Below are 15,189 nucleotides of genomic sequence, written 5' to 3' on the forward strand. Positions count from 1 at the left end.
GAACTCAGGACCCAACCCATGTGAGGAGCAGGGAGAAGCCATTCCAAGTAGCAAGCCTGAGGGAGGAGGTTTGAGCCACACCTCAGGGATAGGGTTACACATAGCAGCAGAGCACTTTCCCACCTTCATCTGCAACTAGCAAGAAGGTGGTGTCTCACCGTCAGACACAGACCTGGGCACAGATATCCTTACATTCCTGATTACAGCTGGGTGGTTTCCAGCAATAATGAATTCACTGAAAAACCAGTGCATGTGGTGGGGGGTACTGAAAATATTTGCAAACTTGGATTGGATTCAGCAAGTAGTTTTGGCTGAAGAAAACCTAAAACTGAAATGTTCAGAAATTTCACAATGGTTCTGGTGTTTTTGAAATGAGACATTTAGATGTTCCATTTTGAACCAACATTCAAATGACTTTTGTTTGAGCCAGAAAAGTTTTGGCTGTTTTTTTATTATTGTGAGAAAAGCTGAAAAAAAACCCCAAATTAATTTTTTTTTAAATATACGATTTTTGGTTCAGGCACTGAACCCCCCCCCCCAAAAAAAAAAATCTATTAGTTGCTCACTTCTACTCACGACTTCCACAACTGATTAGTGCACTTAATATCTACGAAGGATGCTACATACCCTGGAATAGCGCCAGTTGATACAACATACAGCATCCAATCTGTTTAGCAACTCAGGTTACCGTGAACACCTCACCCTGGTGCTCTCCTGCCTGTACTGGCTCTCTGTTGAGTACAGAGTCTAGTTCGAGGTCACTGCTGACACTCCAAGCCCCCATAGCATTACTTTCACTACCTAGAGAGCGCCCCTCTCTCTGCATGGCCATAACGGCTATGTTCTGCCAGGACAAGAGAACTGGATCAACAGCGTGAGGCTCCTGAGTGCAGGAGACAGAACTTGGGCAGGACCTGGACCATGGGGCTCACTCCCATGAGGACCACAGGTCTCCTTGCTTTCACAACAAAATTCTAAAACACATTTATTTGATTAGTGCTCGCTCAGTAAACTCTTGACATACACAGACCCACAACACGCCCACACATCCACTCACTAACATGCACAAATTACCCTATAAACTAATCAAGCTCTTTCTCCAACTGGCTGAGGAGCAAGAAAGAGGGAGAGGTTATTATTTTTGTTTCTATTTTTAAATGCATGTGAGGCTCATATACAAAGAGCCAATACTGTAGAACTCAGCAACTATGTATGGTCCCTAGTTCCCCAGCCACCAAAAGCTACCTCCCTCTTAATCCAGGCTACATCTGTAGCAGTTCTAAACAAATATCACCAGCCTTTTGTTGAATTTAATGATTTCCTTTCCACCAAGTTCACTCCCCTTTTGTGTTGTCTTCCCATAAACACTCTGGAGTGAGTTTACTGACAGGAGTGTTCATGGACGCAGCAAACTTCAAGTCAGTGTTGCAGAAAGTGCATTTTGAGTTTGTTATCGCGAGTCTGCCCATCATCTCCTCTTCGTAAAAGCCTTTCCACCATAACACTGACACCACTTCTACTCCTAAACCCCTTCCAAAGAAAACAAAAAGAGACAGGAAATTAATAACATCTTGAAAAAAATCCTCCCAACCCCATCCAGAGTTTTGACACACAAAAGGGAAGAGTGGCAGAGACCCCACAAAATCTACTGGAAACTTTGCTATTGCTACTGATTTTACATGGAAAGCACACAGACAGACAACCTTCCTAGCATACATGCAATGTGCCCCAGGTGGCCTGTGACCAGGACTTATCACCGAATGTGATCCGCTGGTTGGATCATGAACTTCCCCAGCTTGGTCCAGGTACTGTCAGGGAGTGTGATTTGAATGCTGACCTGTGCCCTTCACACAGACAGTAAGGTGAGGGGAGGCAGCATGAAACAGATAGATAGGTCTTAAATTCTGACTAGAGAATATCAAATATGCTATACAATTCTCCCAGTGACCAAATTCACAAGCAAGCCATAGAATGAAATATTTTGGCTGAAAATATTCATTGGACAAAAATGACCACAAGTTATTGGATACTGTGGTTTGTGCATAGACTAATGGTGAGCAGAAGAGAGGGCTACATTTGATGAAGCCAGACAAATTCAGATTGGATATAAGGCACACATTTTAGAAGCGGGGATCATCAACTTTGGAACAAACTACCAAGGGAAGCGCTGGAGTCTCCATCTTGTGATGTCTTCAGATCAAGACAGGACGCCTTTCTGGACATTATGCTTTAGCCAAACTCAAGTTGTCAGGCTCACTTCAGGGGTGACTGGGTGAAATTTAATGGCCTATGATATACAGGAGGTCATACTAGATGATCTAGTGGTCTCTTCCGGCCTTAAACTATAAGCCTACAAATCTATTGTTTCAGGGCTTCCATGTCCCAAGTGCCACCTCATGGCCAGCAGCACTGCCTTGGTTTCCTTCTCTTCAGAAGACCTTAAATGCTCTACACCATTATCCAGTTCTATTCAAAACAAGGTTCCTCATCTGGGGTCCAATTTATTAAGTCCCACCAATATGGTGGAATACAACAAATGGAACTCAAAACAAAAAAAGTCTTCACCCCGTTTCAAGCTGGGTCCGCTCTACTCACTGAGAGCCTGTCTTCCTTTCACAGTTCACATACTCTTCTGCCTCAGTCCCAAACTGGGCCAAGCCCCACCTCCCTGAGTATCTGTCTTCCTGCTCCCCCAGCAGTAACTCCCAGCCCTTCTTGCCTGGAGTTTGGCCTTCTGGTCCTAGAGAGGACCCAAGCCCTTCTCTGCCTCCTCCACAGGTCACCTTCCTTAGCTTTCCAATGGTAACTATTTTACATGTGCCAGGCCTGATTGGGTCACATGACCTACCACTCTCATGACCTTCTCCATTGTTTCCCCACCCGGGGAGGTGAGCTAGTCTTGTCACAGGCCCGTCTCTCCATAAGGATCCAGCCATCCTTCCTATGATGCACAAATTGTTCATTGCAAATAGAGGTCAGGCCCATCAAGGCCCTCAGCTGATATAGTCAGACATAACTCCTTTGACTTCATGAGCTGCACCTGTCTACACCAAATGAGGATCTGGCCCAGTTTGCTCAGCTCTAGTTCCAGGTATGCAATGTACCCTAGAATAAAAGCAACAAACGAAAGCAACAATCAGATTCATGGAGTTAGATTGAGTGGTCCTTAAAGGGTAACGCTGTAACCATTCCTTCTGTATACCTTGAGGGTGCACATTACACCCGAGGCAGGAAAGGAAGGAGGATTCAAGGCTCTGTGTACAAACCACCATGCATACAAACAGACACACCAGGACCTGGCATCGCTGGGACATACGTTACAGTCCCTGTAGCAACCAACCAGTGAACCAGCCAGACATGTGCACCCAGAGAATCAGGGGGCTCTGAGAGGAATTCTGTTTTCCTGATGTAGCAGTTCCTCCCAGAGCTACCTCTTGTTCAGAAGCCACACCCTGCTCCCAAGGCCAAAAAACAGGATTTCTCCATACCATTGATTTTCTAGCATTTTGTCCTCTATTTTCATGCTCTCAAGCAATAGGGCACCACTTCCCAGGAGGTTCACTTCCACCCAGCTCACTTCAAGCTTTTTTTTTTTTTTAAGTGTGCAGTTTAAATTTTCCCTTTCTCCATTTCCTCCCATTAGTTCTACTGATTCTCCCACACATCACCTTCAATGGCTTGTGTTTTCCCAAGGTTACCATGTCCCCTTTAGTTGCTGCTTAGCCAAGCTATCTGGATTTTGTCCTTTTAATCTTTTCCCTATGAAGCAATCCCTCTAGCCTCTTGATTTTTATTTATTTATTTTTGCGCTTTTCTCTGAACTCCAGTTCTTAACAAGGACTCACATGGAACAAAAGTGTGCAACTTTTATGGAAATACCACATGAGCATATGAGCAGTGTATGTTTTCAATACTGGACTTAAGTGACATATACAGATTCATGGGGCCCCTTTCACTTATTACAGAAAAACTGTGTGTGGACTATGTAAAAACATTACAGTGCATTTCTGCTCAAAAAGCAGAAGGGGGCTGGATGCAGGGGCAGGCTCAGACAGGGAGTACACATCCCTTGTATATAGCACAGGGGCCAATTCCGCAGAGGCTCCAGCTAATGCACAGTGGGCGGGCCAGGTGTGGTATCTTGGGTAGCACATGGGAAGTGTACAAAGTTACTTTAGCCACTGAATTGAACAAGCCTCCACAGCTGCTCCATGGGCTTGAAGGCAAGAATGTGTTCCTACTTCCTCTCCAACCCTCTGTGCATTAGCTGGAGCACACCAAGTAGCTGAGTTGTGTGCAGGGCCATGGTTTTGGCCTATAAAGCAGATAAAGACAATAAGGAATTCTTGGCTGACCTGATCCAAAGCCAGCTGAAGTCTGGAAAGATTCCCATGTACTTCAGTGTACTTGGGGTCTCTGAGCGAAAGCCCACTGGAGAGTCACTCACTCCATTGCTTACACAGGCCGAGCACCACATGTGGTTAGAGAGAGAGCAGCATATTAAACTGCTGCCTCTGACACCTGTAGGCAGCTGCAAGGGGCGCCAGAGAGAGTCCTCTTGATGCTGCACCAAATGTGTACTCTGTGGTAGGGGTCAGCAGGGGCCTGATTTTAAAGCCCAACCTGGGCCTGAAGCTGACACTTCGTGAACCTATCAGCACTGCTGCTGTGTCATTGGAGGTTGGCCTGGTGTGAGCTTCCCACTCCAGACACCCCAGGCCCACGATCTGTCTCCAGCCACCACCTGCCTGTGGGGTTTGTGTGACTGCATGCCCCACCCCTGCCAGCTGTCGCTGCCTTGCTGCACTGTGGGGTGAGAGGTGCTGTGACTCGCCAGCACACTCCTACACAGAGCAGCGAGGTGGAGGTGGCTGGCAGGAGCAGGCACAAAACTGCTGCTGCCCCTGCTCCCCAGGCAGGAGGAGATGATCAGAGACAACCCAATCCAAGCCCTAGAAGGGTGGGTTGTTTTCAGACCCATCCTGACCTGAACCCGATGCTTGTAGTTGGGTTCGATTCGGGTTGCAAATGTTCTACTCTGCGAGCCTGAGTTGCCTACAGGTATCACAGGCAGCAGTTTAATCAATAGGGTTCTGCCCTTTGATGCCTAAAACATGCCCTGAAATTTTGGAAGTGATCAGATACAACGTTCAAAAGGTACTGCATTACAGCCGAACAGAAACGCCATCAAGCTGGCTAGAGTGTTGCTTCACTTGTCCAGTCAGAAACGGGAAGCCTGTGGGAGGGCTAGATAGGCCACAGGAGCATAAAGAGATGCAGAGACTGCTGAATTTCTTCTCTTCACTCTGCCCCAGAGAGGGTGTTGGAGAAATACTTTCTCCTGGGTGTCTCTATCCTGGCTGCAAAGATGAAGACAGGAGAAGAAAGAAGACAGTGGAGCAAGTGAAGCTATTAAAAGAAGGGGTGAATGACAAGTATCTGAGAATGATGAAAGACCTAGAGAACAACATAGCTGACGCTATCAACCAGAATAGGCAACGTACCATTAAAAACAGCAGTCTGTACCAGAGGACTTCAGGGGGGCCAACCTTGTATCCACCTTTTATAAAAGAACTAAGAATGATCCTGAGAAGTACAAAGTGATGAACCAGACCTCAGTACATGGAAAAATAGGTGAGAAAAAAAAAATCATTAATGACAGAGTTATAAATAGGCTTGGTGGAATTCAATTTTTTTAAAAATAATTTTGAAGTATAATTTTTGTTTATTTTTAAGCATTTTTCAAAATGTTTATGTATTTAAATTTCCACTGTTGTGGGAAATTGCAGGAGAGAGGGTTTGACAACTGCAGAGGTTAGGGATGTAAATATTGGTTAAAAAAAGTTAACTGGTTAAACGATATAATGTTAATCATCAACCGCTGTCACTCCAGTGGGCTAGTGCCAGGAGGTAGGGGCTGGGGTCCCACTGGCCTGGCTGGAGCCGGGGTCCTGCTGGCCCGGTGCGGCTGGGGCCGGGGCCACTCCAGCCCGCCCAGCTTGCCGCGGCCAGGACCGGGGTCCTGCCTGCCCGCCCACCTGGCCCAGTGTGGCTGTGGCTGCTCTGACACAGCTGTGGCTGGGGTCCCGCCTGCTCACTGTGGGGAGGCTGTGGTTCTGCCTGCCCCTCGCGGCCAGGACTGCTCCTGTCTGCCTGCCCCCCGTGGCCAGGACTGGCGTCCCTCTGGCCAACTGGGTCTGGAGTCCCTCTGGCCAGCCGGTCTGACGCAGCGAGGGCTGCTCTAGCCAGCCAGCCACCAGGGTTAACAGTTAACCGGTAAGCATTAGGCTAACCTTTTACATCTCTAGCAGGGGTCAGACAATAATTATTTAATGGCAGTAGATGTTGAGATTCAAAAACTTAAAGCTTTATAACCATTAACACACAAAATTGTCAACATCAAAATATACAAAGAAAATATCCTCACAAAACTCTAATAAGTCCCCAGACAGCATGTTTCTTACTTTGCCTGTTAATTTCAATTATTAGTAATGGAAATATTGTTTGGTTGGTTTGTTTGTGTGCATGGTGAAATCGACATTTACCAATATACCATATCTACTCGTGCATAAGCAGAATTTTTTTGGTAAAGAAGTGAAGCGTCAAAGAGCGGGGTTCGGCTTATCAATGGGTCAACATGAAAACTGGATGATTTTAAGCTCTATGGAATTATTGAATATCTAATACGTTGTCGTTTTGTTTACCTGAAGCGTTTGCAGGCACGGAGCCCCTCAGTAAAGCCACCAATGTTTGTCGCATCAGCAGGTTGGTGTACTCACTTCATGAGCCATCATGGTCTCCGTCAGCGAACAAAGATAGCAAAAAAGCTGCCAGGAGATCTGGAAGAAAAAAGAAAAAAAAATTTTTCCAAAGATTATAAAACATCGAAAGGATTATGCATTTGAGCTGTCACAAATAGGAAATATGGACATTCGATCTCCTGAGCAACAGAACGGTAACCGTTGTTGGTGAAAAAACAGTTTTAATTAAAACCACTGGCTATGAAGAGATCCATTTTATGGTGGTTTTATCGTGTTTTGCAAATGGATCAAATCTCCCTCCTGTTATTTTTGAAAGAAAAACCTTACCTAAAAACATGACACTTCCTGCTGGTGTCATCGTACATGCACATGAAAAGGGATGGGACTATTGAATAGCTGGAAAAAGTGTGGAATAAGAGACCAGGAGCACTTTTCAAGAAACCTGCTATGCTCATTTGGGACATGTTCAGGGCACAAGACGGATGAGGTGAAAAATGTGACCAAAGAAATGAAAACTACTTTGGCTGTAATACCTAGAGGCTTAATTTCAGTTCTACAACTGCTTGAGGTCTGCCTTTAAAAGACAGGCTACACAAAATGTGGTCTGAATGGATGTGCTCAGGCATGGCGAAGTTGACAAAAGGTGGGAATCTTATGAAGCCCGAAATCAATCTGGTCACCCAGTGGCTCAAGGATGCGTGGGAGTCCATTCCCTTGGAAAGGATAGAAAAATCATTTTGGAAATACTGTATCAGCAATGCACTCGACGGGTCAGAAGATGATGCCATATTTGATGATGACACAATAGAGGCTGATGAGAAGGAATCTGAGTCTGAAGAAGACACTGCCGATATCTACGATCACAATGCAGGTGCAGCCTTGACTGAAGTGGAGTTTAATGAACTGTTTGGCGAATCAGAGACGGATTCGGACTTTGAAGGATTTTAAGACTTTCTAAATAAGTACCTTACAACAATATGAGACTTTAAAAATCAGTAAATGTATATTTAAAACATTGACTGTAATTTTGAAGGTGAATACATATTTGTTCAGTTATTATAACAGGTTTTTTGTTAGGTTACATTAAAATGTAACACTTCTGAGTGTTTCTTGCGAAGCCAACTTTTAAAATATAGCAGGCCGAGGGACGTGCTGGCCGCCACTTCCTGCAGCTCCCATTGGCTGGGAACAGCAAACCATGGCCACTGGGAGCTGAGGGGCTCCGGGCCTGCAAACGCTCCAGGTAAACAAAACATCCAGGCCTGCTAGGGGCTTACCCTGACGGGCCGGGAGCCAAAGTTTGCCAACCTTTGAAATATAGGGTCGGCTTATGAAAGGGTCATACAGTTTTTACTATTTTTACCTATCCATGTTGCAGGGGGCTGGGGGGGGTCGGCTTATAAACGAACAGGCTAATGAACAAGTATGTACAGTAAATCTAATCCTCCCAAGCCTAGTGATAAAGCACCTAGATGAGTATATAACTTGATAGACATAAACTGGGCTGCTGGCTTTTAAAAGGGTTTGTCATGTCTTTTTAATCTATTAGGCTTCTGTGAAAGAGTTAACGAAGTAGTGGATGAGGGAGAACTGGGGTAAAAAAAGCTTTTGATAAAGTCCTTCACAAGATTAAGAAGCTATTGAGGAAATTTGTTACCTATGGGGTGGAAGGTAAAGTCCTGATATGAATTAAACACTAAATAAGCAGTAAAGAAACAAAGAGCAGGAATAAGTAGACAATTCTCAGCATGAAAAGAGGTTAATAGTTGGATGCTCCAGGGATCAGCATCATGACCAGGGATGTTCAATATGTTTACTAAAGATCTCAGAAAGAGATGAATAGCAAATAAGCAAAACCTTGCTGTTAGAAACAAATAAAATGTGCTATCTATTGGCTGCATTTGGCTCTCTCTCTGAAATGTCAGCAAACAAATCACGAGTTTTGCCAACTGTTGGGCTAAATAGGACTCACCTCGGTCACGTGGTATGGTTTCTGTTTCCTGACCAGATGATCTAACCTTTCTAATCAGAAATGCCTGAAGAAATCACTGGGATGTGGATTCTCTCACATAGCAGACCTGGGGGATTATAGAACATTTTTGTTGTCCTCTTTTGCACAAGAAAAAAATCTCTATATTTGGCTCCAAATTTAAAAAATAGATTCCCTTCTGACAGATGGAGAGGGAAAGATTTAAGCTAGATCTATTGTCTCTCTAGTAAATCTTTACATGCAATTATTTTTGTCACATTGACAAAAAACAAAAACAAAAACATACAACTTCACACATTCATGATTTTATTATCAAAGGTTGCAGCCAGACTCTTGCTGGATCATATAACTGCTAAAGTACCAGGCCTGTGGCTGAGCGTAATCAGGAAGCTGCTGGGTATTTCATATATACCCCATTGCCTGGACTGAATCCACTAGTAGCCATCTGATGTCTTCTTGCCATTTGCCAACCACTCCCCCAAGTCAGTAATCATGCATACATATGCAGTGCTATTTGTGAAGGGTTCACATATGCTTGTTAATTATGTTGTTGCTGGAACCCTCTAGGCCCTGATTCAGCAGCCCATCCCTTTTCAGCAAAGCATTTAAGCACAAGTATTAGAATTTAAGAGTGGGCTTAAAATTAAACATATACTTAATTGCTTTGCTGAATCAGGACTGTCTTACTAATGTATTATGCCCCCCCTTTTGAAAAAACATTTTTCATACATCTTCTAAGACCAAGTATATTTTTAATGTACTTGTCTATTTTCTCCTACCTTTCACCATGCACCAGACTCACTTTCTGACAACTCGGAGCAGAATAGTAATTGTGGGTGTGTTTTTGATTCCACTTGACAATGGATGCTGACATGTACCTTTGTCCTACTTGTTAGATTAACTCCATTAGTGCCAGGCAGAACTCTGGGGAAATGTTCTATTAAGTGTATGCCATCATCCCTCTGAATATCTGAAATACTAATGTCATCTTGTAGCTACCAAGCCCATTTAGGCTCCTGTTTAGCAAAGCACTTCAACACTTGCTTAAAGCTAAGGATTTTTAGATGTTTTGCTGACTAGGAAAGGATTTAAGAACATACTTAAAGCTAAGCACGTGTTTAGGTGTTGTTAAATCATGGGTTATACCAGTCATCTCCCACTAATGATGACTAGTGGTGAACTGATGTTGTTGATTCTCATTGTCTTCATCAGTTGCTCCATATGAAGTGGCAGGACAAGATCAGCAATGAGGATACTCATACCTGGACTCACCACCTACCTCGATCAGCACTGGTTTGGTGGCTTCCTTGGGACAGCCACATTATGGTGCAAGACAAATTACAAAGCAAGTTTACCAAGGAATGTTAGTACATGGCCGGTAATCAAATGAAATGCATACTCAAACTCAGTGTGTCATAACAAATTGAATCAATGTGGCAAAGAATATGCAGAGAGGAAAGTTTCCAGTTCCTTATATGCCAATGCTAGGAGTCTGGGTAACATGAGAAGTTGGAAATCCAAATTATGAGAAGCTTGATATAAGCGGCATTATGTTAAAACCACTGGATATAACCTATTCAGGAATGACAGGGTGTCTGAACAGCATACTAACCAACAGACCTTCCTATCAACACTACAAAAAGAAGGATTCTGGGTGGACTCCTCCTGAAGGTCAAAACAGACTGGATTTCTACAAAGAGTGCTTCTGCCGATGTGCACGGGCTGAAATTGTGGAAAAGCAGCATCACTTGCCCCATAACCTCAGCTGTGCAGAACACGCCATCCACAGCCTCAGAAACAACTCTGACATCATAATCAAAAAGGCTGACAAAGGAGGTGCTGTCGTCATCATGACTAGGTCGGAATATGAACAAGAGGCTGCTAGGCAGCTCTCCAACACCACTTTCTACAAGCCATTATCCTCTGATCCCACTGAGGGTTACCAAAAGAAACTACACCATTTGCTCAAGAAACTCCCTGAAAAAGCACAAGAACAAATCTGCACGGACACACCCCTGGAACCCCGACCTGGGGTATTCTATCTGCTACCCAAGATCCATAAACCTGGAAATCCTGGACGCCCCATCGTCTCAGGCATTGGCACCCTGACAGCAGGATTGTCTGGCTACATAGACTCCCTCCTCAGGCCCTACGCTACTGGTGCTCCTAGCTATCTTCGAGGCACCACTGACTTCCTGAGGAAACTACAGTCCATCGGTGATCTTCCTGAAAACACCATCCTAGGCACTATGGATGTAGAAGCCCTCTACACCAACATTCCACACAAAGATGGACTACAAGCCGTCAAGAACACTATCCCCGATAATGTCACGGGTAACCTGGTGGCTGACCTTTGTGACTTTGTCCTTACCATAACTATTTCACATTTGGGGATAACGTATACCTTCAAGTCAGCAGCACTGCTATGGGTACCGCATGGCCCCACAGTATGCTAACATTTTTATGGCTCACTTAGAACAACGCTTTCTCAGCTCTCGTTCCCTAACACCCCTACTCTACTTGCGCTACATTGATGACACCTTCATCATCTGGACCCATGGAAAAGAAGCCCTTGAGGAATTCCACCATGATTTCAACAATTTCCATCCCACCGTCAACCTCAGCCTGGACCAGTCCACACAAGAGATCCACTTCCTGGACACTACGGTGCTAACAAGCGATTGTCACATAAACACCACCCTATATCGAAAACCTACTGAACGCTATACTTCCCTAAATGCCTACACCTTTCATCCAGGCCACACTACAAGGTCCAGTGTCTACAGCCAAGCTCTGCGATACAACCACATTTGCTCCAACCCCTCAGACAGAGACAAACACCTACAAGATCTCTATCAAGCATTCTTACAACTACAATACCCACCTGCGGAAGTGAAGAAACAGATTGACAGAACCAGAAGAGTACCCAGAAGTCACCTACTACAGGACAGGCCCAATAAAGAAAATAACAGAACGCCACTAGCCGTCACCTTCAGCCCCCAACTAAAACCTCTCCAACGCATCATCAAGGATCTACAACCTATCCTGAAGGACAACCCATCACTCTCAAATCTTGGGAGACAGGTCAGTCCTTGCTTACAGACAGCTCCCCAACCTGAAGCAAATACTCTCCAGCAACCACACACCAGAACCACTAACCCAGGAACCTATCCTTGCAACAAAGCCCGTTGCCAACTGTGTCCACATATCTATTCAGGGGACACCATCATAGGCCCTAATCACATCAGATACACTATCAGAGGCTCATTCACCTGCACATCTACCAATGTGATATATGCCATCATGTGCCAGCAATGCCCCTCTGCCATGTACATTGGCCAAACCGGACAGTCTCTATGTAAAAGAATAAATGGACACAAATCAGACGTCAAGAATTATAACATTCAAAAACCCAGTCAGAGAACACTTCAGTCTCTCTGGTCACTTGATTACAGACCTAAAAGCTGCAATTCTTCAACAAAAAAAAACTTCAAAAACAGACACGAACGAGCGACTGCTGAATTGGAATTCATTTGCAAACTGGACACAATTAACTTAGGCTTGAATAAAGACGGAGAGTGGATGTGTCATTACACAAAGTAAAACTATTCCCCCCCCCCGCCTACTGTTCCTCACACATTCTTGTCAACTGCTGAAAATGGCCTACCTTGATTATCACTACAAAAGGTTCCCCCCCCCCACCCAAGTCCTACTGTTAATAGCTCACCTTACCTGATCACTCGCTACAGTGTGTATGGTAACACCCATCGTTTCATGTTCTCTGTGTAATATAAGATCTCCCCACTGTATTTTCCACTGAATGCATCCGATGAAGTGAGCTGTAGCTCACAAAAGTTATGCTCAAATAAATTGGTTAGTCTCTAAGGTGCCACAAGTACTCCTTTTCTAATGTTAAAGACATCGTTACCTGTTTCAGAGTTACTACAGGATATCAAATGCATGTGGTTCAATGGGGGTAGCTAACAAAACCCAGGATGGGTGCTGCTGGGAGGCAGTTACATACCACCTAATCAAACCAGAGAACAGGATGAGTTACTCCATAAGCACCTGTCTGGAATGTACAGAAAGAAAAATTGTGTTGTTATGGGGGACTTCAGTTTAAGAGACATATGCTGGAGGTCTCATGCAGACAATAGTAAAACATCAGTAAAATTCCTAAAAATTATGATGGTAATTTTCTAATGCAAAAGTTATTGCACCCAGCAGGAGGTAACTCTATTTTGGACCTCATTATGATGGATAAAAAGGAGTTAATCACTGGACTGGAAGTTGGTGGTTACTAGGGACCAGTGGTCATGACTTGATTACATTCAGTATGGGCAAACAGTGGACAGTCCAAACCAGTAATACACAATTCTTGGAGCTTCAAAAGGGCTAATTTCCCAAATCTAAGGAAAATTATGAGCAAAAATTGATTATGGGGAAAAAAATTAGACAGAAATATGTGAATTAAAATTGGATGTTTGTAAGTGGGTCCCTGCAGGGCCCACCTAGCTCCTGCCCCAGCTGGGCTGAGAAAGTCACAGAGACTTTTTAGTGCAGTGCTCACCTGGTGCTTTTATTTACAGGCTGTGCTCCCACCATACATGTAGTCCCCTTCTTACAGTCCACTAGCAGGGGCAGGGAGAGGAGGGACAAGTTATTGCTCTCTGCTTCTCCTCTACTGCAGCTTCCCTCTTTCCAGCTCCTCCCTCCCTGGTTTCCTTCCCCTGGGGCTTTTATCCAGCTCCAGCCTGATGAGGCAGCAGCTGTTCCAGCTTTCCCAGGCTTCCCCAGCTTCAGGACCAGGTGATCTACCCAGCTCCAATTCACCTCCCTTAATTTGAGCTGGAGTGACAGAGGGTTGGCTAAGCAGTCTTCTGTGTAGCACCCTGTCACAGTGTTCTTTAAGAAAAGCTTATTAGTTGGCCAACAAGCCACAATTCCCCAATTAAAAAAAAAAAAAAAGAGGACAATTTGGCTAAAAGCCCATCCTGGTTTAGTGGTGAAGTGAAGACTGCAATTAGGAATAAAAAAGCAATGTATATGTCAAGGCTGATTCCCCTCTCCGGCACTTTGAGTGCAGAAGATGGGGGCCTGCAAGGATTCTAAAAATTAATACTTGCCACTCCAGGCTTGTATTAAACTCCCAAGGTTACAGCTTCTCTCTGACCTTGGATGGGTAAATGCTGCCACCACCCAAATGCAAAACCCCTTGAAACCCAGGAAGGCGCATTTGGGAATTCCTTCCTGAGGGGTACTCTCAAGCCCTTTCATACACACACCCCGCCCCGGGGAAAAGCTGAGAAAGGAAAACAAAGAAATCAGCTGTTGCCACCAGCTAACTGAAAAACATGTGTACAAACCTCTTAACACAACCCCCACCCCCCCCACACATCCTGTTCTTAAAAAAGGTAAATTTTATTAAAAACAAAAGAAAGAAAGAAAATACATCTGAAAACTCAGGCTATTGCTAGATTTTTAAAAGAGCAATTCCAAAAATTAAGCACCCAAAATAGTTTTCTGGGGGTTCAGCTTAAAGGTTACAATCTGGGGTTAGCACAGAGGAATCCACAAGCCATACAAAATAAACAATATAAACCTAATCGCATCTTTCTACACATTTTCTGATCTACTTACATATCTGGCTTTCCAAATAAGCAGTTTCTCAGTACGATTCTGATGATTTTCATACCTGGCCTTTAGCTTCTCACAGCATAACTGCTGCCCTCTTCCCTGGAGAACAACAACAGACCCACAAAGGGGAGTCTTGTTTCAATTTTAAAAAGTTTTAGCCATCCCATTTGCTCTTTTGGTCAGGTGCCCACTCCCTTTCTTTTACCTATGCAAAGAGACTTTTTTAACCCTTTACAGGTAAAACAAGCAGAGGACAGCCATCAAGAAGGACTTTATAGCTAACTGGCTGGCTGGGTGTCCATAAAAGGGAGCTCCCCCCCTCCCCTTAACTTATCACAGTATAACATATGGAAAAAATGGGAAATTGACAGAAATCTATATAAATGAGAAGTTATGAAGCACAAGAAATTGATAAGGAAAGCTAAAAGGCATCCGGGCAAACTCCACGTTTGCAAGGAAAAGGATAATAAGGAGGTTTTTAAAATTATATTAGGAACAAAGTAAATCCTAGCATTGATATAGGGCTAATACTAGATGGAGATGTTAAAATGTTAATAATGATGCCAAAAAAGCAGAACTATTTAACAACTATTTCTGTTCTGTATCTGAAAGAGGCAGGATTGTGTACTTATATCACATGAGGATGATGAAATACTTTCCAGTCCATTTGTAACTAAGGAGGATGTTAAACATCATCTCCTAGGGATAAATCAGCAGCACTGGATAACTTGTTCCCAAGACTACTAAAAGAGTTGGCCAAGGAGATCTCTGGCTGCTGGTGTTAATTTTTAGTAAATCCAG

The 15,189-nt window shown here is 44.1% G+C and overlaps 1 long non-coding RNA gene across 4 annotated transcripts; it reads right to left on the bottom strand.

The window, feature by feature from the left end:
- Nucleotides 1–379: 379 nt before the first annotated feature.
- LOC122464174 lies at nt 380–14,539 on the bottom strand. 4 transcript variants are annotated; one of them, XR_006288103.1, is made up of 6 exons: nt 14,392–14,539; nt 8,734–8,839; nt 6,705–6,839; nt 5,505–5,586; nt 2,849–3,105; nt 380–1,530 (listed from the first exon to the last, which is right to left on the bottom strand). It is a non-coding gene; the product is annotated as an uncharacterized LOC122464174 (long non-coding RNA). The 4 variants fall into 4 exon arrangements; XR_006288102.1 differs by having other exon boundaries at nt 5,505–5,614; XR_006288100.1 differs by lacking the exon at nt 14,392–14,539 and adding an exon at nt 13,322–13,778 and having other exon boundaries at nt 5,505–5,614.
- Nucleotides 14,540–15,189: the final 650 nt, after the last annotated feature.

The sequence above is a fragment of the Chelonia mydas genome, chromosome 1 (assembly GCF_015237465.2).
Source record: "Chelonia mydas isolate rCheMyd1 chromosome 1, rCheMyd1.pri.v2, whole genome shotgun sequence".
NCBI lineage: Eukaryota > Metazoa > Chordata > Testudines > Cheloniidae > Chelonia > Chelonia mydas.